General features: G+C 43.8%; 1 protein-coding gene across 7 annotated transcripts in view; it reads right to left on the bottom strand.

Annotated features, from left to right (window-relative positions):
- Positions 1-27,014, bottom strand: part of CUNH1orf21 (chromosome unknown C1orf21 homolog) — a 193,773-nt gene that overhangs the window by 113,464 nt on the left and 53,295 nt on the right. The window contains exon 1 of one of the 7 annotated variants that reach the window (XM_040738971.1): positions 3,157-3,289. The exons of the other annotated variants lie outside the window; for them this stretch is intronic. The gene's annotated coding sequence lies outside the window, so the exon portion shown is untranslated. Of the gene's footprint in view, positions 1-3,156; positions 3,290-27,014 lie in introns of those variants that run through there. 7 annotated transcript variants of the gene reach the window in all.

Below are 27,014 nucleotides of genomic sequence, written 5' to 3'. Positions count from 1 at the left end.
TAGAAAAAAAAGCTTCGAGCTAAGGACAAGAACTTTGTGCCATTACATTGTGTCTCAAAACTATTGCTGTTACTTGCTTAGGTAAGTCCAAGTCCGTGAGTAGTGAACACAGCTTCTGAGAATGCAGCAGCCAAAGAGTGCTTGATTAACACCACGCACCTACAGCAGTGTGGACTCTCAAAAATCGTCTTGCAGAAGACCCAAATTCAGTGCCTAGTACCCACACTGGGTGGCTCACAACTGCCTCTAACTCTGGTTCCAGAAGAACCAACTCCTTCTGACCTCTGAGGCTCTCCTTCACCTGTGTCCAAGGCTCACACACACAAACTCTCCTCCACCTGTGCCCAAGGCTCACACACACAAACTCTCCTTCACCTGTGACCAAGGCTCACACACACAAACTCTCCTCCACCTGTGCCCAAGGCTCACACACACAAACTCTCCTCCACCTGTGACCAAGGCTCACACACACAAACTCTCCTCCACCTGTGCCCAAGGCTCACACTCTCTCCTCCACCTGTGCCCAAGGCTCACACTCTCTCCTCCACCTGTGCCCAAGGCTCACACTCTCTCCTCCACCTGTGCCCAAGGCTCACACTCTCTCCTCCACCTGTGACCAAGGCTCACACTCTCTCCTCCACCTGTGACCAAGGCTCACACACACAAACTCTCCTCCACCTGTGTCCAAGGCTCACACACACAAACTCTCCTCCACCTGTGCCCAAGGCTCACAGTCTCTCCTCCACCTGTGCCCAAGGCTCACACACACACACTCTCCTCCACCTGTGTCCAAGGCTCACACACACAAACTCTCCTCCACCTGTGTCCAAGGCTCACACTCTCTCCTCCACCTGTGTCCAAGGCTCACACTCTCTCCTCCACCTGTGTCCAAGGCTCACACTCTCTCCTCCACCTGTGACCAAGGCTCACACACACAAACTCTCCTCCACCTGTGCCCAAGGCTCACACACACAAACTCTCCTCCACCTGTGACCAAGGCTCACACACACAAACTCTCCTCCACCTGTGCCCAAGGCTCACACTCTCTCCTCCACCTGTGACCAAGGCTCACACTCTCTCCTCCACCTGTGACCAAGGCTCACACACACAAACTCTCCTCCACCTGTGTCCAAGGCTCACACACACAAACTCTCCTCCACCTGTGCCCAAGGCTCACAGTCTCTCCTCCACCTGTGCCCAAGGCTCACACACACACACTCTCCTCCACCTGTGACCAAGGCTCACACACACAAACTCTCCTCCACCTGTGCCCAAGGCTCACACACACAAACTCTCCTCCACCTGTGCCCAAGGCTCACACACACACACTCTCCTCCACCTGTGCCCAAGGCTCACACACACACACTCTCCTCCACCTGTGTCCAAGGCTCACACACACAAACTCTCCTCCACCTGTGTCCAAGGCTCACACTCTCTCCTCCACCTGTGTCCAAGGCTCACACTCTCTCCTCCACCTGTGTCCAAGGCTCACACTCTCTCCTCCACCTGTGTCCAAGGCTCACACTCTCTCCTCCACCTGTGTCCAAGGCTCACACTCTCTCCTCCACCTGTGACCAAGGCTCACACACACAAACTCTCCTCCACCTGTGCCCAAGGCACACACACAAGCTCCCTCCTCCCCTCCTCTCACTCATACATATACAGAAATAAAAACAAATCTTTCAAAAAATTAAACTAAACAAGCATGAACCAGAAGCAAACAAGTCTTCATAACTTGGAAACATTAAGGACTCCATGGATTTTATTTGAGAACTAAATTTGGTATTGATATTTGAGAGTGGATATATTTAATACAGCCAGAATTAGTATTACGTTGAAATAAAGTAGGAATGCTGAAAAGATCTTAGTCCTACAACTTCAAAGCGGTTTCCCTAAAAATATAAATAAATACATATAAATAAAAATATAAACACACCTCTTACCGCTTCCCTCCCCTCTTCCTTCTAAGAGCCTGGACACAGGGGCTTCCTTGGGCCTAAGAGCTCTCATTCTAGGAACTCAGCCGCACAATCCAAGTGTGCATGGAGTCTGTGAAGGCCCACTAACCCCAGACTTTGAAGCAGGTGGCTGCTGACGGAGACACACCTCTACAGGAAAGCCTCTCTTTTACTGTTTGTGAATGTAAATAGATAAAACCTCGTGGGGAGGGGAGATGTTTCTATCTCAGGTACCCCATTCTAATGAGGTGGAAAAATTACACCCAGTGTCTTGTAGCAAAGGACGTATGGGCAAGTTCCTTACTTCACCATGCCTTGAGTCTCATCTGTATGAAGAGATCAAGTCTTGAGAATGTAGACAGGAGAGATGCCCTATGCCAAGCACCTGAGATGATACCTGGCATGAAGAAACAGCCACTGAGTAAGTACCTATCGTCACAGTCCTCACTATTAATGGCACACTGACGAACTTTAGAAGAACAGAGTCGAAAAACTGGGAAGAATAAATGGGGGAGGGGTTAGCTGTGGCAGGTTATTGGTTTTAGTAAACAAAGGTTAGTGGGCTTACCCACCATGGAGAGAGAAGTGGGAGAGGGAGCGCATTCTGCAGAAGGAGAAGCGTGTGCCCTTGTGTAACGCAAATAAAGAGCCCCGAGCAGTGCCAGGCGTCTTAGTTAGGGTTTCTACTGCTGCGATGAAACACCAAGACCATAAAACGAGTTGAGGAGGAATGGGTTTATTTGGCTTACACCTGCACATCGCAGTCTGTTATTGGAGGGATTCAGAACAGGAACTCAAGCTTAAGGACCCTGGAGGCAGAAGCTGATGCAGAGGCCAGAGAAGGGTGCTGCCTACTGGCTTGCTCAGCCTACTTTCTTATGGAACCCAGGACCACCAGCTCAGGGATGGCACCACCCACCATGGCCTGGGCCCTCCCGATTGATCACTAATTGAGAAAATGCCTTACAGCTGGATCTCATGGAGGCATTTCCTCAACTGAGGCTCCTCCCTCTCTGATAACTCTCGCTTGTGTCAAGTTGACACACAAAACCAGCCAGTACACCAAGTGTTTCTGTTGTATGGGGGGCAGTCAGTCTCTGTGTAGTATATGCTAAGGCTCTACAGGTAAGGGCTGTGTGCAAATACACTAATTCTCAGCTCCAGTGCGCATGGAGCTTATTGTTACCAGCTTACATACCTGTCTCTTTTGCTAGGGGATTTCCAAGATTACAACCGGTCCAGTAATTTCTCACTGTATTCTTTCCACCACAATGGCAAGCCAACAGTCGGTAAATAAATGGCAATGGATGGAATATCTTGGAAACATCTTTCTACAGAGAGATGGCACATAATACTTTTAAGGAAGGGATCTGCCTTCAATCCCATCTCTTAATTTACCCCCATGGACAGTGACATCTTTACTGTATCACCAATGATCAAAGTTCAAAATGTTTATCTGGGCCATCATAGAGAATTTAAAATGTTAGTTTTATTCTCCCCAAAAAGACAGGAGAGGAGTTGTGAAGAATTTTCAAAGTTTTTTGGCACTAGAATAGTGGCCATAATGTGTCCTGGGGGAAATGTGCTATTATTTTGAAAATACTTTTACTTTTTTTTACAACCTATTTTATTTTCCACCTTCCACTAGCGTCCAAAGATTCACAATAAGATATCCAGCCTCCTGCATGTATTTCCCCATTTTTAGTCAGAATTAATACATGAACAGCAACACTTCAGAAAGGGACCCATCTGACAAATCAGTCTTTGGTTGTTTGTTCTCAATGGAATTTAAGTCCTTGGCTGGTTTTCCATGGCAAATAACAACTTAAGAATGGCGTCTTCAGAAGATTAAATTATAAACATCATTTTCGGGCAGCATAAGTCAGGCCCTTTCACATACTAAACTGGATTTTGTTTTTTAAGTATCTCAACTTTCTTTCATATTTTTCTCAAGGAAAGCGTAAGGCTTTGGGGAACTTCCTTGATTTTGCAGCATTCAGCCAAAAAAGCCATTCTGTGCCATCACTGTTATAAGAAGCTAGAGAATAGATCCTAAAGGACAAGACAAGGTCACAGAGTGATGGCCATGCCCTAGAGCAGGTCAGCTGGCCCTGCCACTACCACAGTTAACCTTAACTCTGGGCTGAAAGGTCTTTTCGTTGCACCTGCAGTTCATCTCTGACTGTTTCCCAAGAGGACAAACAGAAGAGATGCTCCTCTTTAGCCTGGCTGTTCTTATCTGGCCACTGAAAATCTATGAAGGAACATGCAGGGCTAAAGGTCTCAAGCTATGATGACCTTGTAAATGTTACCAGAAATTGAGACTGACTGAAACAATCATTCTGATTCAATCCAATCTTCCCTACTTGAAGTCGTCTTGTTTGTGGACATGGTGTTCTCTCCTACTCATCCACAGCACGGAAAGTGACCATGTGACAAGCTCAATAGGACTCTACAAGATGAGCCAGAAGGCCCACAGCGCAGCATTAAGACATGCTTGGCTACAAGCATGTCTCACTGGAGATATGGAGGCTTCATCTGAAACAGAGTACTCAACTCTGAGCTCAGTGAGTGACTATTCTACCAGAGAGGTCTTGAAGAAGTCAAATGAGGATCTGGCCGCATTCTGGTCCAGCTAGCTCTTATAAAACCACCAATGGGTGGCTCACCTGCAAGTGGCTACATATGCCTAAAAAACGACAGACACACACAGGGCAAGCTGTTCATTACTGCTGTGCTATGAGGACCACCACACTGTCCCCATGTGCTATGAGGACCACTATCACACTGTCCCCATGTGCTATGAGGACCACTATCACACTGTCCCCATGTGCTATGAGGACCACTATCACACTGTCCCCATGTGCTATGAGGACCACTATCACACTGTCCCCATGTGCTATGAGGACCACCACACTGTCCCCATGTGCTATGAGTACCACTACACTGTCCCCATGTGCTATGAGGACCACCACACTGTCCCCATGTGCTATGAGGACCACCACACTGTCCCCATGTGCTATGAGGACCACTACACTGTCCCCATGTGCTATGAGGACCACCACAGTGTCCCCATGTGCTATGAGGACCACCACAGTGTCCCCATGTGCTATGAGGACCACCACAGTGTCCCCATGTGCTATGAGGACCACCACACTGCCCCCCAGTTCTACTTCATCCCTGTTACTACCACTCCAGGCTGGGAAAAGTAAAGACAACATGTTTCTAATTCATAGAACTCACTGAAAACATTTCTAAAAAGTTAGGATGAAAATTAAAATTAGTATTTATAGATCATCTCTGGACCTGGCCTTAAAACTTCAGTTTTTACTATATCCCTTTGTTTACATTTTGCTTTACCTGAAAGAGGGAAAACTGCATAGTCATGTCCAATGGATGTTAGGATGGCGGCTGTGAAAGCATCAGAAAACGATTCAAACTTTTACTAAAAAGTCTTACTTCGTAAGAATCTCATCAACTTTGCATAACAAAGATAAATTGAGGCCTTCTTCTAGCCTCACATCCACCAGTACTCACTAATGCTTCCAGGATAAAGACTTTAAGATAGATGGATTCTGAATCGAGACACAACCCCAGACTGATTAAGGTTGGGCTCCTAAGCCATAAATGAGACACTGAATGCTGGGGAACTTAGATTACTAACTTTCACCCAGACCCGCTAAACCACTACAGCTTCCTCCTACTGCCTTAGAATAACTAACACCATCACATGGGTCTCACCAAGTGCCCTTCAAGCCTGCACATTTCCAGAGAAAGCCTGCATGTACATCATTGTGGTATCTCTTAGATATGCCAGTCTAGAAGACACACTGAGAGCAGTAGTCCTTTGAAGACAGACCCACATCTCTGTATTTTCCCACTGCTGTGTTGGAAGCTCTGACGGGGAAAAACTAGAAACTCAATGATTCTCCAAATGCCAAGCAGCAGGATGTTGTGTCTCCCCACCTATGTGTTTGCTGGAAACCTTGCATAGAAATGGGTTCTCCTGCCTCATCTTTGCCTGACTTTTGGTGTATGTAAGCAAACCTTCCCCCAAAAATGCTGGAGCCAGTGGTGGTGACCCACCTCAAAGCCACCATATGTGCAAAATGGCTCTCATTCCCAATCACCTGTCTATCATTTCTAGAAATACCAAGTGTAGACTCCTTGGGAGTCTATGGCATTTCTTATTCTTGTGTACCATTTTAAAGCAGAGTCTTGCTGTGTAACCAAGCCTACCTCAGTTTCTTGAGTGCTGGGGTAACAGTCAACAGTCACATGCCATCACACCTCACATTAACCACGTCTTCTAATAGAGCATAGCTTAGAATATGTGTTCACTAAAAATGTAGTAAGGTAGAGAGACAGCTCAGCAGCTAAGAGCCTCTTGCAGAGGATCTGAGTTTGGTCACTAGCACCTAGAGGGATCTGATGCCTCTGGCCTCCAAAGTCACCTGCACACATAGCATATATCCCACACATACACACACACACACACACAATTAAATACATCTTTCTTAGAAAGTAATAAGCGAATTTCTCCAAGAAGAGGCTTAAATCCTTGTCACATGACTGAAGGTTTTCCATACACATATGCCATCATCCCATATAGATTTTACAGGTGCCTTGATGTAACAAGTGTGGTGTCTAGCTACAAAAGTCTGTGTTCTCAGTCACACCCTTAACCAGAACTCTGCCTATAACTTCTGCCTGCTGTCAAAGCCTGCCCACCCTTCAAAGGCTAGAACACATCTTAACATCTCTAGGAAATGCTGCTCTAGGCCACAGCACTTCCTTTTGCCTAATGTCATCAGCCTGGGTCTACTGGACCTACTCAGCACAGGTCCATCAGAACCACTCACACAGCATGATCCAAGTTGCTAAATGTCTGCATGTATCTTTCCTCTCCATCTTTCTTGGACCATTTGGAGTCTTCTCTCTCTGCAGTTAGCACTTAACTCTCATTTATAAAATAATTATACACTGTTGTTTTGTACTGTGAACTTTTGTCTTGGTGTTGTTTATAAATTTGAGGGCCAGCTGTGCTTTCTGATGAGCCTGATACTGTGCAAATCGTTGCAAAAGGTAGGAGGCTAACACATGTTTATTACTTTATATGCTGATTAGAAGTGTGTAGGATGAGAAACAATAGTAATTTCAGCTTTAAAAACTTTTATGAGAAGAGCAGGTGGAAAAAAATCACTATCCTGGGCTTTTTCAAATGGTCAAATGTTGATTATATAATTATACCACAATTTTGGTAAATATATTCTCTGAATAAAAGTTTCCCACATGATTAAAAATACGAACAAAGGAGAAATTTCAATGGAAAGAATAAAAGGGGAAAACGTAAAGATCCCATATCTAAAACTGATGCTTTTAACCCCACCACTAGCCCAGGAGCACTGGACTGCAGCAGCATCTGCGGCCTCATCATCTAGTTCTTAACTTGACAGGGTTCAAGTTCTTGGCTGAGTTAACACCACAGCTCTGTAAAGGTAGGCGCCAACTCTCTGAGCATAAACAGTAACTTCAAATCAGTATCCTTAGCCGAGCATGTCCTAGACATCTGCTTGTAGTTATTTGTTGCGGTGCTGTGTCTAACTATTTGGTCTTATTCATTTTCTATCTCATTGTTTACCATCCAAAATATGAACAGCAGCTGCTTGCAACCATAAATAACAAATCTGGAGCATAGACGGTATGTTCAGGGTTCAGTACTTCAGGGTTCAGTAACCTAGCAACAGAGCAGTGAGAGACCTTCTCCTAAGCATCTACAGTACCTGCCTGGCAAAGACTTGGAAACCCACTGCTCAAGTCAGACTTGGCTAATGACAAATTGACTCTGGCAGATAGATCAGAAAAACAACTGCAAGATCACAGGAGCCTGGATGCCAGGCCCCAAAATCCTGAGCAGCAGGACTATGAAGAGGAAGGATGCAGACTACATGGGACCAGTTGCCAATTACATGTTTGCCTTGGCACAGCTCACATTTCTAGAAGCTCCTAACAGCCAATACCTAACATTTTTATATTATGGGTTCTGCAGGCAGATGTGCACTTCTAATGAAAACAAACAAATGTACTCATTACCATCTACATTGTGACAGATAAAGGGGACAAACAAGGGAGAAGAGGGCATTCTAATGCTTTCTTTTAATGAATGGATAAAAGCTGAATCCTCAAGATAAAGGTACTGCCAGAAACAATTTACACTGCCTCTACCCCCCCCCCATCCTCCTCCCTGTGGTGTGGTTTGGTTTTTCAGCTCATCCATCAGACTTTAGAGGATTCTGGTGTCTAGTGGTCATTTGTAGTTAAGAGTGCTTCACTTGCTGTATAATAAAATATAGAGACATATTTATTGTTTTTTTCTTCCCATCCAAAAATGAAGGTCAAAATATAGTAAAGCAACATAACAATGCGGTTTTTAAGAAGCTAATGGTTCCAGCAGTGGTAAAATAAATAAATAAATACATCAAATGTGGGAGGCTGTTTATTTGTATGTCAACGAGAAAGTAGAATTCTCTATAGGATGACACAGTCATTTGTTTTCCCCCAATGAAGCAAACAAATCAAACAGAAGTAAGCCAGGAGCCTACCCTTCATCCCTCAAGGGGTAATGAGCTCTTGCTAGATTAAAGCCACCCTCCTCCTCTGTTGCACTCACTTGGAAACACAGATACACAATGACATCAGCAGAACAGCTAGACACCATCAATCTGTAAGACAGGAAATGCTGCAGCTAGACCTGCAGCCTTTTCAAACACTAGCTGCTTCCTCTGCTGCCAGGTCTGTAATGCAGGGAAGGGTTCCTGATGAGACCCACCACTGGGAGGCAACAATGGCCACACACCCATCTAGAGGTGGCAGAGCCCAAGACACACCTTCTTAAGCTGCAGGTCAGAGCCCCACATGGGGTCAAACAACTGAGGTGAGGGTTCTGGACACACAACTCAGAGACTCTGTACGGCATGCGCTGTCACGCTAAGAACTCATCCTGGAATGGTCTGACTCAGACTAGAGACTACTGTGAAGTGCAATATTTGATTTATTTGTTTATTTACCATTCACACCAACTCTTCTGCTCTTATAGAAGTGAGATGGCTTAATTATGGAAGACGGAGATTTTCTGTACGTGTGAGTGCTTATGTGTGTGTTTGTGTGCATGCAGCTGTGTGTGTGTGTGTGTGTGTGTGCGAGCACGTATGGTGTGGGTGTGTGTGTGTGTAGACCTGATGCTAGTATCAGGCACCTTCCTTATGAACCCAGAGCTCACCAATTAGGCTGGCAGCAAGCTCTAAGGATCTTCCTGCTTCTGTCACCCCAGGACTAGGATTACAGACACATGTCCACCACACCTGGCTTTGTATGTGTGTTCTGGAAATCTAAAATCTGGTCTTCAAGCTGTACTGTGTGACAGCTGATCTTGGCTATCAACTTGACACATCCAGGAAAGACGAATCTCATTTGGAGAGCTGCCCCCATCAGACTAGCCTGTGGACATGTCTGGGGGCATTTTCTTGATTGTTAATTGGTATAGGAAGGTCCCACCCACTGTGGGCAGTGCCAACCCAAGGCGAGCGAGCCTTCTATAAAGAAGGGCAGCTGAACATGCGTCTGGGAACAAGTCAGAGAGCAGCTTTCCTCCATGGTCCCTGCTTAAGGTCCTGCCCTCTCTTCCCTCAGTGATGGACTAAGATCTCCAAGATGAAACGACCCTTTCCCTGTAAGCTGTTCTTTGTCATGGTGCTTACCACAGCAACAGAAAGCACTTTACAAACGAAGCCATCTTCCAGGGCCCAGGAAACAAAACTTCGACTATTTCCCAGCCACCATTGCTCAGCAGGCATCAAATCAGTGTGTTCTGAACTGTATTGTGTTAAAATGTGTGATTGTACTAGTTGATGTTTGGGTTGCTGACTTGAGCTTCATTTAAAGGTCATTAAATGAATTTTGGTTTAGATGAGGACAGAATTTCCAACAGTTTGTGAAATAAAGACTTGGAATCATAAAACATCCTGATATTTTATGCTATGTAACCATGTGACATGGTGTTCTGAACATTGACAATGATAAAAAACCAAACAGCCACCAACTCTGAAAAACACTGAAGATACTTTACTTCCTAAAGAATCAAATAATCAGCCAAGGTTTAGCTCTCTAGGTAAAAACAATTACACTAATCTCAACAGAAAACAAATCTGCTTTCATCTTTAATATATATGTTAAAATTCTACATATACCAAAGAATTTTTTAAAATAAAATATCTGATGATTTGTTATCAGTAAATGTTTGGCTCATAAACCTATCAAGTCAGGTCAGAACTTCTTAGTAAACAAGGGCCCAGCGTGGGAAAAGTTTAAAAAGCTCTGCCTTGGAAACGGAGTCTCAAACTTCCCAAGGTTCCTGAGGTCAGGTACCTAGCATGCAGATGGGATGCTTAAGGCCCCAAATCCTACATCGGTTTTGTAGTACCTTCCTTCCTGTCACCTCCAGTGTTAGAAGCTGGCCACCCACACACCTCTGTCAAGAGGATGGTGTGTTGTATAGTAAGGCATAGGGAAATCCTATCCACTGGTATTAGACAGAACACACTATCCACAAGGAGCAGGCCAGTTCAGAACCTGTCTAGCTTAGTAAGCTCTTTGTGGCCCCAACCAGAGGAACAAACAATGGAGTGAATGAGATGGGTGTTACAGGTCACAGCATGAAGTGAGGTGTGGACACCAGGCTGTCTCCAGCAGTGAGGCCCAAGGGCAGCAGGTGATCCAACCACAGCTGGAGACAAGGAAAGATACCTATCCTTCCTCAACGTCACATGTGGTGATGGTCAGCTACAAAATTCAGAGCCATAGTTACAAATTGGACTTATATTTATGTAGCATCCCATCGTGCACAGTGCCTTTCACTCCCAGTCAGTTTGCCAGGCTCATCCAAGCAACTTAGAAGACAAGTAACAGCATGGTTCTGGATGCTTGTAAAGCTAGCCAGACCTGGGCGCCCAGACAAAGGGAGGGAGAAGCTTATGCTTACAAGGGGAGTGGCTACCTTAATTTGATCTCTTCTGGAGTGTTATTTTAAAAATGAGTACTGGATTATAGTCAATAGTATTTATAACATCTCTGACCTTAGTTTCTCCTGTTAGAATATATGTAAGTCATCTTTTGGGATAGGTGCTGTTAATAGGACTGTCCCAGTCAGTTTCATGTCAACTTAGGACAAACCTAGACATATATGGGAACGTCAACTGAGAAGATGCTCCCCACCAGCTGGCCTCTAGGCAAGTCTGTAGTGATTTTCTAGATTAACGATTGGTGTTGGTGGGCCTAGCTCATTGTAGGTCATGCCACTCTGGGCCGGTGTTCCTGGATCCTGTAAGACAGCGATCTGAGCAAGCCACAGACAGACAAGCCAGGAAGCAGTGTTCCACGGTTTGTGTTTCAGTTCCCACCTCCAGGTTCCTGCCTTAAGTTCCTACCCTGACTTCCCTAAGTGATGGAGCACGATCTGAGAGGTTTAAGTGGAAATAAACCCTCCCCAAGCTGCCTTTGGTTATGGTGTTTTTTCACCATGGTAGAAACCCTAACTAAGACAAGAACACAGGGATTTAGACATGCTAAGCATGTGTTCTACCCCCGACCAACATCCCCAACTGCAACACAATTCCATTTCCATTTAATGTCCATTGAAGCTGCACACTGTTTGCAATGCCAACAGTCATATGGGGAACATGACCCACCTGACAGTGGCAATGGCTTCTCAAGTAAACAGAACAAACACTGGCATCTGAGGGCTAGCTGAGTGACCTTCTTCCTACCGCTTACTCATTCCAACTTAACTATCTGATCACCACTTGCCAACAAGATTGCAAATTAAATCTGTGAGTAAATATCTATAGAGAACCAATAATGATTTCTATCCATAGTGGAGCTGTTTTCTCCCAGGGCGCTTGCTGGCTTTGCTGTCTGGGGTCTAGAAAAGGGCCATGATTAGAGTTTTGGCAGGAAAAAGTATGAAATGGTACAAACGAGCTGCAGAGTCGTGGGGTGATAAAAATACCCATGTGCTGAGGGGCTATGGCGGACTAAGAAAGCTGGGGAAACCCAGAGGAAGAGAGAAAAGAAACAGAGAAGTGAATGGATGCAAAGGTTTGGGGGATATTCTCTTTCCCTGCCAGGTCAATCCTTCTTGTCTGCCGTACTTTTCAATACAGCGTCTCACAGTGCTGTCTGTCGCACAGCTAATCTAGAGCTCCCTACACAGCCCAGGCTCCCCTCAAACTCATGGCAATCGTCCTGCCGCAGCCTCCAGAGTGCGGGATGACTGTGGAACTGCAGAAGTTGTGCGCTTCAACCTCTCACACTCAGCTCCAAGCATCTGGCTCTTGGGGACTTTGGTGGCCTCCCTGCTTCCAGCATATTCACAGCCCTTTGGCAACTCCCCGCCCTTTATTCCCAGTGCTTCAGCCAAGGATGAGGGACGGAAGCCAGCATTCCTCTCCTCACCTTTAAATGACGCCTCGTACTGTGACTGAGGTGCAGGTGTCCAAAGCATGTATCAGATAAGGCTTAAAACATGTAAACGAGGTCAATAAACACAGGCAGGCTCTAACAATCCTGGGGCAGCTTCGGGATCTCAAGCCAACACCCAGCACAGGGAACACCAATAAAACCTCTTTTATGAGAAATTCAGAGACTCATTCATTCACAGGGAAATAAAAAGAGAAAGCCGCACACTGTTTCAGTGTTCTGTGAGGCCAAATTAGGCACTCTACCGCTGGTGCCTGCTATGTTCCGCACAAATCTAACGCCTGACAGTATCTGCTTTAAAAGCATGGAAGCAAACCTAAAAAACCTGACAGAGCTGGGGAGTTGGAAGGGTAGCTAGGTGGTCTGGTGACTGTTCCACACTCTTGAGGACCCGGGTTTGATCACCAAAACTGTTCACAACAAAATGTTTTAGGGGTCTGACTTAGCTTCTACCCTCTCCAGAAGAAAAAAAGAGAGAGACATAATTAGAGAAAGTCTATTTAGTTAGTTCCGAATTTCTTCCTTGAATGTCTGGCTATTTAGTAAACAGGTCACTCTCCACAACATGTTGACACAGTCAGTGAAGATGATGGAAGCTGACACAGAGGTTTAGGACTCCAGAAAAGTCCTTGTTGTCACCGTTGCCCAGAAAAGGACTGAAATACTGACACACCGAAGCAAAGACATAGCCTAACAAACAGCCTCGAGTGACACGGTGAAGACAGCTAAATAAGGCTGCAGTATGCAAACTACTCACCGGTTGTTTTTAAAAACCCAAACTTTCCTCAGGGAAAATTACCTCTACGATACAGAACTCTAATAAAGACATAAACACACTCCGGCTTCTAGTTACTTCAACTTGAGAGCCTTCACGAAAGCATTAATTTCTCCCTGTTTTCCAGGCACCATCATTCCACCACTGTTTTGTTTCCCAGCACAAAGTCTAACCGTTCAAGTGCTGCATTAGTCTGAGTCTCTGAAGTTCCTTTTATGGCATATATTTAAACAATGAATTAAAATTAACTTTGTTATGAGATAATTTCCAAATCTCTTGTGATAACTGGCGGCAAGCCAGACAGTTGTAAAAGTCAGACTTGGTGTAAGCGAATGGAGACGTTAAATTGAATTGTTGTGGAGTTGTTTCAAATTATAGCCGGCTTGATGGCATATCCATTTACTTCAGTACACACGGGCCAGGCATAAGACGCAGTTCTTTACTGTCTAGATCTTTAATTATACAAGCTAACTTCTTTAGAGAAGCATTCTCTAATCTCCTTTCCAAGGGACCCAGCACAGCCAAATGAGTGACTATGGGATTGTCACAAACCCTGAAGAGAAACAAGGACTGCAGGAGATGGGCTCAGGACATAGCTCAACAGTATAATACCTACATAGCATCCATGAGGCCCAGAGTCTGAGGCCCAGCACCACCCCCGCCCCACCCCCGCCAACCCATGCTGAATGAAGCAGTATGCACCTCAAGAACAACCTTTATACAAAGCAATAGTCATTGGCCCTCTATGCTCAATAATCCATGCTTCAAGTAACTGGTTTCCAGCAGGAACAAGGTACTTTCACGATCCCCTCACCTATAGACAGACAAACTGGACAGTGGACAGAACCTAGGCATAGCTAATCTCTCTAAACATGTTTCCTCTCCCAAAAAGTAGGTATGACCGCATTTACCTTGTAGAATCCTTCTGAGGATTTGAGGCAAAATATGCAAAGTGAAGGTATAGTATCAAGAACTTAGTAGGTCTCTTACAGGGGATAAGGTCCATTTAAAAATATGTGCCTGCCTATGAGGAAGTACACAGACCCTTCAATGATAAAGGGAGCTATAACTGCCTTAGTGCCCTTTATCCCATGCTTTACTCCCAGGAAGGCATCTCAGGGCATCCAAAGTTGATGCAAACACACTTTACCTGTTGTCTATGGGCCAACAGATAGAGGAAAGAGAATGTGGATGCAAGCATGATGACGGCTACCATGATATCCATGAATGCAGGCCAAAAGAACCATAGGCACGCACGAGAGGCCACGGGAGCTTGGTCCATGCAGTGCAGCGGCAGCAGCTTTCTGTGCAGCCCCAAAGCGTTTTAGTTACTTTTCTATTGCTGTGGTAAAACACCATGAGCAATAGCAACTTGAGGGAAAGGTTCATTTCATCTTATATTTCCAGGTAACAGTCCATCACTGAGGGACGTGGGGGCAAGAACTCAAGGCAGGAACTGAAGCAGAGGCTCCTCATGGCTTACCCAGCCTGCTTTTCTTATACAGCTCAAGACTACCTGACCAGTGACGGTACTACCCACAATGGGCAGAGCCCTCCCACATCAACCATTAATCAATAAAATGCATGACAGACGTGTCTATAGGCCAGTCGTGTGGAGGAATTTTCTCAATTGAGAGTTCCACTTCCCAAATGACTCTGAATTGTGTGGAGCTGACAAAATCTAATTGTGATTCTGTATTCACAGACATCAAACTGTCTGCCGCCTATTGAGTCTGCTTAAGAAGTAGCAAGAAGCTGGGCAGTGGTGGCAGATACCTTTAATCCCAGCACTCAGGAGGCAAAGGCAGGTTGATCTCGGTGAGTTCGAGACCAGCTTGGTCTACAGAGCAAGTTCCAGGACAACTGGGGCTGCTGTACAGAGAAACCCTGTCTCGAAAAACCAAGTAGAGAAGTAGAGAGAAATAGAATCTATGTTAAAAAAATAGTTATAGCTGGTCATAGTTTCATATACCTTTAATCTCAGCACTCAAAATGCAGAGGAAGGAGAATCCTGGTCTACCTAGTGAGTCTCTGGGCAGCCAAGGCTACACAGTGAAATCCTATCAAAAAATCATAGACAGAAAGACAGACTGAAAGGTAGATGGTAGACAGATAGAAAAGGAAGGAATGCTTTAACCAACTATCAGCCTGAACTCCCTTCAGCTAGGATCCATGTCTCCTCCCTTTAGATTTTCATGGCATTTTACTTCTCAACAGGCCAGTGCTGTATGTCTATGGCGGTCTATATAATACACAGCATATGCCCCTAGAAGGCAAGTCAAATGCTACTCACCTTTGTTCAGCGTTTGCTGAGCATGCTAATTTACCTCTCAAGATAACTCATGTAATCCTAGTCATTCTGTGTCCTGAATACCTTCCTTCCTTCAAGTAGGAATTTCTAGAATACTCGAAGGTCCTCGTTGATTACTGCACACAAGGCAATACTATCCTGTGAAGAATTTGTTTACAATACTAAAATATAAAGGACAATGTTATCATATTTATTATGGACAAGAGAGAAACTTGATCCTAAGGATCCTTTGACATCCTCTCCAGAAGGCAGCCCTAGGTGATTTTCTGTTTGTGCTTAGTCTTTTACTCTTTAATTTTTCTCAGCCTACATTTATTGTTAGACTAGTATAATATAACCCATACCTGGACTTACACACCACACACACACACACACACACATGTGCGCGCGCGCGCGCACACACACACACACACACACACACACACACACACACAATCTGATTTCAATGGAGCAATTTCAGAGAGCAAAAGCAAAAGGCGAGTTATGAGAAACTTCGAGGCAAACTGGCTTCTAAATACTTAACCTTAATATCCAAAAAGTAGTGCAGCTCTTGGCCTTCATCAAAGACACTTCTTTTCACAGTGAATAGCGGGTAACACAGAGATTTACAACTGGTAAAGTGCAGAGAATAAGACCCAGGAGGTGCCCAAGTGTAAAACATCTACCTTTCTCCCCAAGACTCAGGGAACACAGCAGAAGATGAGACAGAAAGAAAGTAAGAGCCAAGGGTTTGGGAAGAGAGCGAGAGGTGGCATCTTCTCCATATGACCTGGTCATGAGCTGACCGCAGCTGTGGTTATCTGCACAACACGGGACCGGTCAGCATTTCATCATGGGAGAAGGGTCCATGAGACTCCACCTCACTGAGAAACTACGTAAAGTTAATGGCGGCTGGTGGGAGGCGTGTCACTCTCTTCAGTGGTGTAGCCACTGATAAACTGATCATGCTCCAGTAAACAGGCTCCCATTGATGGATGTATGAGCGACCGTGACTGAGTCCAATGGGTCACACGCGCAAAAGGGCCACAAAAGAAAGAGGCTGACTTGCTGGGAAGAAGGTCTCAGTGGAAGAAAGAGGGGAGATTAGACAGGGTAATAAGGGCTGAAATAGACTAAAATTCATTATCTCTATGAGTGGAAATATCAAAGATAAAAGCATATATATATATAAAGAACTTTATGGTTAAAATGGGGGAAGGACCTAAACACTCACTTCTAGAGCACATACAAAGAGCCAACAGATATATGAGAAGGTGCTGGCATCCCTGGTTACTGGAAGTACCCATGAAAACCATAATGAAATGTATGGCACCTCTGCTAGGATGGCCATATTTAACAGCTAACTGAGCCACAAGTATTGGTCAAAAGGTGAAGAAATGGGAACCTCAATAAAAAAGGAAAGAAACAGGAACTTCTGTGCACTGTTAGTGAGTATGTAGCTCTCTGCAGTTACTTTGTACATCAGTATGATGATTGTCAAACATGAGAACTAGAGCGGTCACATGACCTAGTCATCCTCTTTCTCAATCCATAATCGAAGCCAGCAGGATGGGCACTCCATATAGATGCCTGCATTCTCATGCTGTCTTTAGCATTGTTCCCAGTGTCTGAAGAGATGAGTAACGAAAGAACTATCAGATGGAGTGTTATCCAGTCTTATAAAAGGAAAACCCCATATGTACAAAAATATAGATTAAACTGGTTAACATCAAACTAAGTGAAATTAGCTAAGCACAGAAAACCAAATACTGCTTGACCTTGCCTCTTTTAAATGCATTAGGATGCATGTTTAAAATTAAGTTAAATACATAGAAACAGGGACTAGCATAGTAATTACCAAAAACAGATGTGTGGTTTGGGGAGAAGTAATTCAAAGAGCACAGGGCTACAGTTACAGGGGATAAGTAAATTACATTGTATTTTACACTGGAAAGTTGCTGACAGTAGAGTTCAGGTACTATTGCCTAGACACACACACACACCATATACATCCCATATACATGCACATACACACACACACACCACACCCCCCATACACATAGGCACACACCACACACAAACACACACCATATACACACACCCCATATATACACAAGCATATACACATACACACACCCTTTAGAAGGTAACTTGATGTAAAGGTATCCTAGACATGTTACTTTGTTACAATGCTGTGGCCCTTTCATTAGGCATACATATATCAAAACATCATGTTACTCTAAACATACAATAAAAAACATAATTAAAATAAAAACTCTGTGGCATAATAAGGTAATTGAATTAGCAGAAAACCAAGTATCAAAGGTAAAGCTACCAGTAGATAAAGGTGTAGGTGGAGGTTTTCATCAGGACCAACTGCTCCCTAATAACCACACAGAGACTTAATATTAATTATAAATGCTAGGCTAATAGCTTAGGCTTGTTACTAACTAGTTTTTGTTTTGTTTTGGTTTTTGTGGCCTTGAACTCATAGAGGTCTGCCTGCCTCTGCCTCCCGAGTGCTGGGATTAAAGGTGTGCACCACCAACGCCTGGCCCTTTCTTTCTTTAAAAAAAAAAAAAAAGGTAAAGCTACAAGGCACATCTGCATGGAATCAGGGCAGACTGCATAGAGGAGTAGGGCTTGAGTTGGAGCATGAAGAATTTTAGCATGAAAATTCTAAGATCTTGAGTATGGGTTGCCCACTACACTTGATCCTCAAAAGGAGTGGGAGCCAGGAGTACCATCTAAGAACATGGGAAAACATAACCTTCCCAAGGAACAAGTTTCTATATCTCAAACTTACACCATATTGTCTCTAACCTGCTGGCTTTGATGAACTATCTTAGTTAATCCAAAAAAGTAAATGCAAGCACCAAGCCTCGAAAGGAGACCAGGTGTCAACAGTGACACTCTCCAGCAGGCAAGAATCAGGTCTCATAACATATAACACTCATTTCTACTCACAAAAGTATATAGCTTCTTGGTGAAAATATGACACTGAAAACCAAAAAACCCCCTAAGATCCCCAGTCTCAGAGATACAGAATCATTCATCCATAATCTTACTCACTCGGCAGACAATTACTCAAGACCTGGCATGTGTAGCTATTGTAGATGCTGGGAATAGGGAGGGGAACCAAAAGACAGGAATTCTCAGAAGCTATTTAGTAAATCTTAACATTAGCAATCACCTTGAAAAGTAGTCATATTGATTGCTGCCCCCAAAGGCGGAAATACTGCTGCCCAAAGGACGCTGTATCCAGTTGTGGGGTACACAGAACATGACTGAGTCACAGTTACTTCCTAAGACTGTTTTTCAAAGTCTGCTCTGGAGACCAACAAGACCGAGATGGATTTGGCCTTATTTTAGGAATGCAGATGCTGGGCCTTACCCAGGGCTCCAAATTTGACTGCTAAAAACCTCACATGCACACTGAAGGTGTAGAAATGTGCTGGGACTGGGTTTATTTTTAAGTTCAGTTGCTAGACAGCTCACCTAGAAAGTGGCAAATCAGACATTGAAGGCTCTTTCCAAACTTCTGGGAGAGCCAGGGTCCGAGAACTTGACTTTGGTGAGGTTAAGCACCAGTGGGGCACAACTGGGCTTCATTGTGATTAGGCTCTGAGTATTTATTCTCTTTTAACAGATTCAGAGGGACAATTTCTACAAAAGAAAAATAATAACTTGAAAGACCCCCGTCCCTGCACGAAAGGCATCCAAGATCAGCTCCACAGCTCTTTTCTAACTCAGTACCATGGCAACGCCACCAAAAGTCTAGAGGAAGTCCAGTGTCCCAAACACATGCCAGGTCATAAGGCTAGGGACAAACCTACAAATATCCTCACCACCTTTAACAACAGAACTTTGAGAAACTCAAAACTCGGATGTCAGAACAGATCTATTATTAGATACTCATGACACATCACACCTCATTAAACTTTAATTCCCACTTTCAAAATCTAGACTGTTTTGAAACAAGGGCATAATTCATTTAAAATTCTTTATATAAGAGAAAATGTGTACTGTTCTCCATTTCCAAAAAGAATGCAGATATCTCAGACTAATAAAGCACTCACTTGGGGCCAATGTTTTCTAAGAAATTTAGGGAAATCAAATAGCAGTTACCTGTTAAAGGACCCGGCCCCTTCCACGAGCAAGTGACTGGTGGGTTATACTGCCTGCCACTGTTGGACACACCATAAACTTACCTCTAAGAATCCGTGACTGCTGCCAGTCAGTCCTGACAACAGATTACTCATACAATAAAGTATCTATTTGTCCCAACCATATCACACTGTGGTAGATTAAATATGGAACATCTGAAGCATTCCTAGTCTTTCCTTCAGTTTTTCAGTTTCATTCACTAAAAAGGCTGTTCCAAATATACAAAGTTCCTGTCTTTCCAAAAGAAATGTAATTTACCGTGTGTGTGTGTGTGTGTGTGTGTGTGTGTGTGTGAGAGAGAGAGAGAGAGAGAGAGAGAGAGAGTAGGTGTATATGTGTGTGATAAATGTTCCATCAAAATATGTAGCCCCCCCACACACTATGCAGGTTAAAGTCCCATCCATGAGATATATTTGTTTTTAAAATCAGAAACAAAGTTCCATTGCTCTTTCCAAAGACTCGCTGCAAGTAGTCCTCTCTGTGGGCTGCATTTCAAACTTAATTCTAAAACTCATCCTAGGCAAAGCAAAGGCAGAAGCTACCTTTAGACAAACTCTAACGTAAAAGGACAGAGGCAGGAATAGCTGGTCTTCCCTGCCTCCTCATCTCAGAGAAAACCAGCTATTTCTTCATAGAACATCACAATTTACAGAAAAGAACCTAATCTAAAAAATAAAATAATTTAAAAATTAGTTCTAGTCAAGATTTCTTCAGAGAGTAAGAAGAAAAGCAGGTGCCAACAACGAATGAAGTCTTGGAGCATGGAGAGGGCATTAAAATCAGGCCATTTGTCAGGACGAAGCAACATAACAGTAGAACACTGAGGCTTCCTTCTGGAAAATGAAGCATCCATTTCCTGAGAAAGCTGGTTCTAGATTTTTAAATATGTTACCACACTGTACATTATGCAATACTTCAAACTAAAATTTTATCAATGGCCAGGGAAGAATTCAAAACAAAAGCAGGTGTCCAAAACAGTGCTTTTGGCTGCCCCTGTACCAGAGGCAACACTACAAGTACTTTGGGCACCCCATGCAAGCTGCAGCTCCTCCTGCATAGGACCTGCAAAATGGAACGGGGCTCTGTTCCACAGGGACAGCTTGGCTAGAACACAACAGTGGCTTCTTCTCCCCAAACCAATGACTTCTTAGTCAGTAGAGACAGTTCATAGTGTGCTTCCCCAACCAGAAGGTCATTCTAGAAGTACACCACGGCTCCCAGTGAGTCAGTTCACTGTTTTAAGAGGGAAACTGCTGAATAAAAGGAATCAATAGCTTCTGAAAGACAGCAGTCCTCTCGTCAAATGGCTTCATGCTTCCTTCTAAGTGACTTTTCCACCCTGGAGGCTGCTGAAAGCTTTTAAGGTACAAACAATGGAGATGAGAAAAAAGCTATTAAATGTTTTAAAGGCCTTAAAAATCCCTCATCAAACAGGGCTGTTTCCAGTAAAACTATGTGGGGTCACAGAAAGACAATGCTCCAGGGGATCATGGAGGGGAATAAATAAGGAGGATAGAACACAGATTCAGTTCCTGCCCCAGAGAATACAATTTCAACAATTCGGTGTGACACTGTAAATAAAGGGATCCACAGAACTTATGGTATTTATTGATTAAAAAGACTAACCAAAGCTTGCTTTGAGACACCAATCACAAAGAAACACAGAGAAAATGTACAAGTCCAGTCAGTACGGTGGCCAAAACGCCTCTCTCCTCTTGGTGATGACGGGGTCACGTTGCTACTGCATGCAGCATATGGACATGACTTTGTCACAAATAGAAAACTCAGAGGTCATTTCTAGAGCAACTCCTAATGCGGTTGTTTGTTATAAACACAACAGACCCTTGGCCTCTCTAGTGGTGACCCCACTAATAAGGGGTCAGTGCATGCTCAGTGACGACCCCTGTAATGACAGGGAGTGGGGTGTTCTACTCCAGCTCCCGTTTGTGATCTTAGCCCTCAGGTGGCTGAGGTGGGCTGACTGCACTGAACTTGATGGCCAGTCTGTACTGCAGCTCGAGACCCTGTTTCAGAACAAAACAGTAAGAGCCCTTCCTAGGAGGTGACACAGTGATCCACCATCCTTCCTTCACAGCTCTCCTGCCAGCCAGCCTTCTGCTTGTCAATTATAAGATCCCAAACTTCCCATGGAAAGTACTCCTTAAGAGTGCTTCCATCCCACGCAGGCAGCTGTCCCAGGATTTACAAATTCCGTGGGTCACCAAGGGGAGAAATTCATTTAAGTACCTGGCCTTAGCTTTGACTCATGACTTCAACATCACAAACTACTAGCCTTGAAGGGAGGGAGAGCAGCAAGAGATCATTCGGGGGACTCATTAGCACTTTAATTTCTGTCCAACAACAAACTAACACTAACATTTATTTCTAAAACCAAAACAATTTACAAAGGATGTAATCAGTCCATGAAGCACTTGCTCATCCAGTTTATAAACACGGGAAGCAGAGTTTTCTGATGCCCGGCTTTCACTCCTGCCCTTTCTGTGAACTCAGAGCAACAGAGGCTGCGATATGCCAAATGCTCACTGGGAGGAAATTACACAATGAGCTTTAAAGAAAAAAGTAATATATTCCTTTTGGAGACAGGGTCTCACTATGTAGCTGAGGCCAGCTTTTAACTCTGGATCCTCCCAACTGCTTGGAATGACAGGCATGTGCCCCCAGACCAGGCCCAACACATTTTTGTTTGGGGGGGCACGCTTCCTAAATCTTTAAAGAAACCTTTTTCTCCCTCTCCCCCTGCCCCATCATTCAGAGCCATAAGATATTAAGCAAATGTTGATGGGCAGATTGAGATTAAAAACCAGTGTTCAAAAACTGAATTTAAAAACACTTAAAGTTGTACTTAATGTATAACATGCACTTGTATAAGAATGTCCTTACATAACACGGTACCATATGAAATTGGATACAACAACATAAATACCCAAGGTTTATTTATTTTTTAACCATGTGTGTGTTTATGAAGGGGGCTGGGCAGCTGAGTGAAGGTGCCCACAGAAGCTAGAAGGGGTGTCAGATCCTATGGGCTGGAGTTACAGGCAGTTGTTACTCCCTATGTGAGTGCTGGCTATAAAGATTAAAATAATTCATTAACTGGAAAAATACCTTCTATTCAATGTTAACCTTTCTAAGACCTTCCATGAACAACAAATTTCATTAATTTTAATGCTGGTGTGGACAAAGCAGAGTATATAAAAGTTACAGCAAAAGAACAGGAGATCTAGATGTATTCTCTGGCTCTCCCTCTGGGTGTTGGGGTGGGGGGGTTGGGGGCCATATACCTTTGTGGTATGCCAAACCTACAATGCAGCTATTCTATCACCACCATAAAGCTCACAGATTTCTCGTTCACTGTATTAAGAGATTGCTAGCACCCATTTGAATGCATGCCTATTAGGCAAATAATTCTCCCATCTGCGCTGTTCCCGTACCCCATTTACCTCTGCGTATTTACCTAAGCAAGCTGCAATGGGGCTGGGGAGTCTAGGAAAGGGCGGAAGGTAGACGTTTACCTGGAGGGACACCGCGCCTGGATGGCTGTAGCAAAGCCCACACCTCCCATGCTCTGCATTTCCCTGATTCTAGCAAGTTTAGTAAATGGGACTTCTTGAACTAAAGCATGAGTGACCTTTTGTGAAAACCCTAAGGTGAGAGTTGTAGCAGACATCCACCCAGGACCCCGCCATGCTGTCTTCCAGGCTCTAATCCTTGAGCTATAACACCTGCCTATCCAATCTCAACAAAAATTCCTCCCTCAAATCCATACCCTGTCCATGTCTGACACAACAGTTTGGGGCACTTAAGATTTCTAAAGCCAAGTTAATACAAGCATTCCTTCCCCACTTACAGAATTACGAAGGGCCAGCATGTCCTGCCCCTTGGTCCAAACCCCTGGTGTGAGGAAGTTGCTAAGCACTGAAAGGAAGCTATGTAGAGATGCATGATCATACAATTAGATACAAGCTCACAGTTGCTAATCCTCAGCTTATAAATATATTAAACACAGGGAATCTTAATTATGACTGGTATTATATGTATAACACTGAGATAATAGGGAAAACCTTTTCTGTCTAAAACCATTCTCAGAAGACTTAAATTATTATTTTCTGAGAAAAAGAGGTCTACTATCCCCGCTGAGTTCAGCAGTTCATGGGTATTAAGAAATCCAGTTAGAGCTGGTGACACACCATGTAAGTCTAATGACCTGAGTTTTATCCCCAGAACCCATGTAAAGGTAGAATAGAAGGAGAGAACTGTTTTTACAAGTTGTCCTCTGACCTACATATGCACCACGGAATGCATGGACACATGCACACAATAATGATAAATAAAATAAAAGTTAAAAATAAATCAACTTAAACTCTTTGTGGGGTTAACAGCAGTATATAGTAAACTTAAAATAATATTTTATTGCCTTATTGACTTCAAAATACATATTTAAACAGAATGACTGGGAAGAGAATGGTCTTACCACAAATGCTTTACCCCCATATTTTATAGGAGTCACTAAAAAAAAATGAGAGGAAATAGGGGAACTTACAAGGGGAGAAACACACTCAAGTCACCGAAGAAAAACGTCTTTAAACACGCCTGTCCCCTCCCCTCCAGCACACAGTCTCACATCTCTCCTCTCTTGGGGAAGTGAGAGCCAACAGAGAAGGGACTTTGAGGTCTGTGTGCCACCACCTCCAGGCAGAGCAGGGAGTGAGGTCCACAGTGAGAAAGAACAGTGCTTGGAGGCTCCCAGCAAATGCATCGGACAGCTCCCAGTCTCTGGCAACAGGCAGACATTCATTCTCAAAGATGCTATGGAAGTGCTGGCAAGTGAGTGCGCAGCCCTGGGAACACACAATTAAAAACTCACAACAGTCCTAGGTGGTGATGTTTGCAAATGGCAGCACCCGAGGGGCCCAGCAGAGCCCTCCCATAAAATGGGAGGAGAGGGAGACATTTCCACATTGACAGCACAGCAGGGCAGGATGCCAGGAAAAGTTGGGGGTTTGACTTTCCAGACTCTGAACAGGTCTGGGGAGGAAATGTGTGAAACCAGACTGATAATGAAGATGGAGAGCTTTACTGAGCCCCTATAAGCCACTGGTATCAATAGAGAGGCCCAGCAAGCAGATGTGATTAGTGTCACATTCCTAGGAGCAGAAGAAACAAGGCTAGAAGCAAAGCGATTGGCACAAAGCGTGTAATGGAGGCCCGGTGAGCAAGTGCAGGGTCTAGGGCACAGCAGACTTAAGAGACCTCAGGGTAAGAAAGGAAGAAAGATCTGGGATACTTCAGAGGTGTGTGGCCTGAGCAGAAACTACACAAATATAGCCTCTGAGGTGTTAATGCAGATGAGGAAGATAAGTAGACAAAAGATGCCCAGGGCTGCTGCAAAGGACAGACTTGCAGGCCAGAAACCAGAGACAAGAATCCAACACAGAGGAAGGGGAACAAAAAGTGAGGACGGTGTGAGGCAGTCCACAACGCTCTTAGATCATGCACAGCCGAACCAAGATAAAAGTCAAACGGCTGACTTCTGAAAAAACAAACATTTGCATATACAAAGCACTACACCTCAGAGGAATTAATTATTTTTTGAGGTTCATCTAAGAACTGATTAAGAATGCTCAAGGAAAGTAAGAACTGAAGATAACAACAGTTAAGAAATGGGTAGCCAAGAGGGAACTGGGATTGGTAGATAAAATAAGATTGCTTCTAATTTAAATTTTTTTAAAAAGGAAAAAAATGGGTAGCCAACTGGAAAGATAGCCCAATGGTTAAGAGCACCTGATGCTCTTCCAGAGGACCCAGCAAACCCATGGATGCTCACAACGGTCTCTAACTCAAATTCCAAAGATCCAACGCATCTTCTGGTCTCCATGAGTACAAAGCATGCATGTGGTACACGCATATACACACAGGCAAAAGTATAAAATAAAAATAAAAATTTCAAAATAGGAAACAGAAGAGAATGCTGAGTCAATCACAGAACTAAGTCTAGACAATGACTTCTACAGCACCCTTTCTAGAAATGTATGGTGGGGATCCTGGGAAGGGCAGAAAAACAGGAGTCCATTTCAAAGTCAGGTTTTGGTTTGTCCCTTGTAGCCATGCCTAACTTTAAAAATCATCAGCTCCCATGATCTCATTCCTAAACATCAGAATCAGTCTCTAAAAGGACCAGTTTTTTAAAAAAACAGTAGCAGATCCTGAAAGTCCTTAAAACCATTAAAAATGAAGTCAGAGTTTAATTCTAAGTTCCCCTGTATTTTCCTTTCATTGAAATCGGCTACCAGGCCCTCTTGGCCACTTTCCTGCTATAAGTTTCCTCTGCATGTGTGCTGGTTGTGTTCTGGGTCATCTGACCTGTGAAGTTTTATGCTCTGTTGACTACAACTATAAAGTATCTCTAGGGGAGCCCACTCCACTCCTTCACACTGTGAACACTGGCACATGGCTGTAGACATCTGATCAGATTCAAGTTCAGTATTTTGACAAATATAATGTATAAAGACTGCTGAATTCTATCAAGATGGATAAAAGGAGGATGTTTTATTTTTAAGAAAGTTGGCGTGGACCTGAGAGACAGCTTAATCAGTGTCTACTGTCACATTTCTTTATCTTGCAAGAAAAATATTTAGCCAAGGACAGCACCGATGTAACTATTAACATAAAATAACATAGCGACTCAAGGTTGCATGTGACACTGTAATTCTCACCATTATCCCCACATGACATCTTTTTCATAGGCACACACTCAAAACATCAAACATGCCTCTTCTGAAAGCCTACCTAGTCACCTTTAACCTTTCTCTTGTCTATACCCCTAAAGAATAAAATTTTCCTTCAACATTTATATCAAATATGTTCCAAAGCATTAAGTGTCCCTGTGTATTATAATTACCCTGTCATTAGAAATAAACACCATGTCTAAAACAAGGCAAGTTCTGATTTACAGAGCAGTAGTCTGGAGCAAAACTTACCCAGAAAAGTAAATAGACTTATTATTATAGAAGCGCATATCCAGAAACTGACATTTGGGAACAAGCCTGCTCTCAGTGTGTTTGTAAGTACACCTATAAAGTGACTTTTGTTAGGATAAATGCTAAGTCAAAAGCCAGTAAAGGATGCCAGCGCACAGACTAGGGACAGACAACCACTGTAGAGAACAAAAAGTAAAGGCAACAAACATATCAGCTTTTTCATGAAGTTTTGTCAACTGAAAAGCCCAACTCAAACATTCCTTCTGCTGGAAGGTTGTTTTTTTCCCACACCT

Source organism: Mesocricetus auratus, unplaced genomic scaffold (assembly GCF_017639785.1).
Source record: "Mesocricetus auratus isolate SY011 unplaced genomic scaffold, BCM_Maur_2.0 Super-Scaffold_100676, whole genome shotgun sequence".
Classification (NCBI taxonomy): domain Eukaryota; kingdom Metazoa; phylum Chordata; class Mammalia; order Rodentia; family Cricetidae; genus Mesocricetus; species Mesocricetus auratus.
The sequence above is the reverse complement of the archived record's forward strand: the minus strand, read 5'-3'. Positions and strand labels throughout refer to the sequence as shown.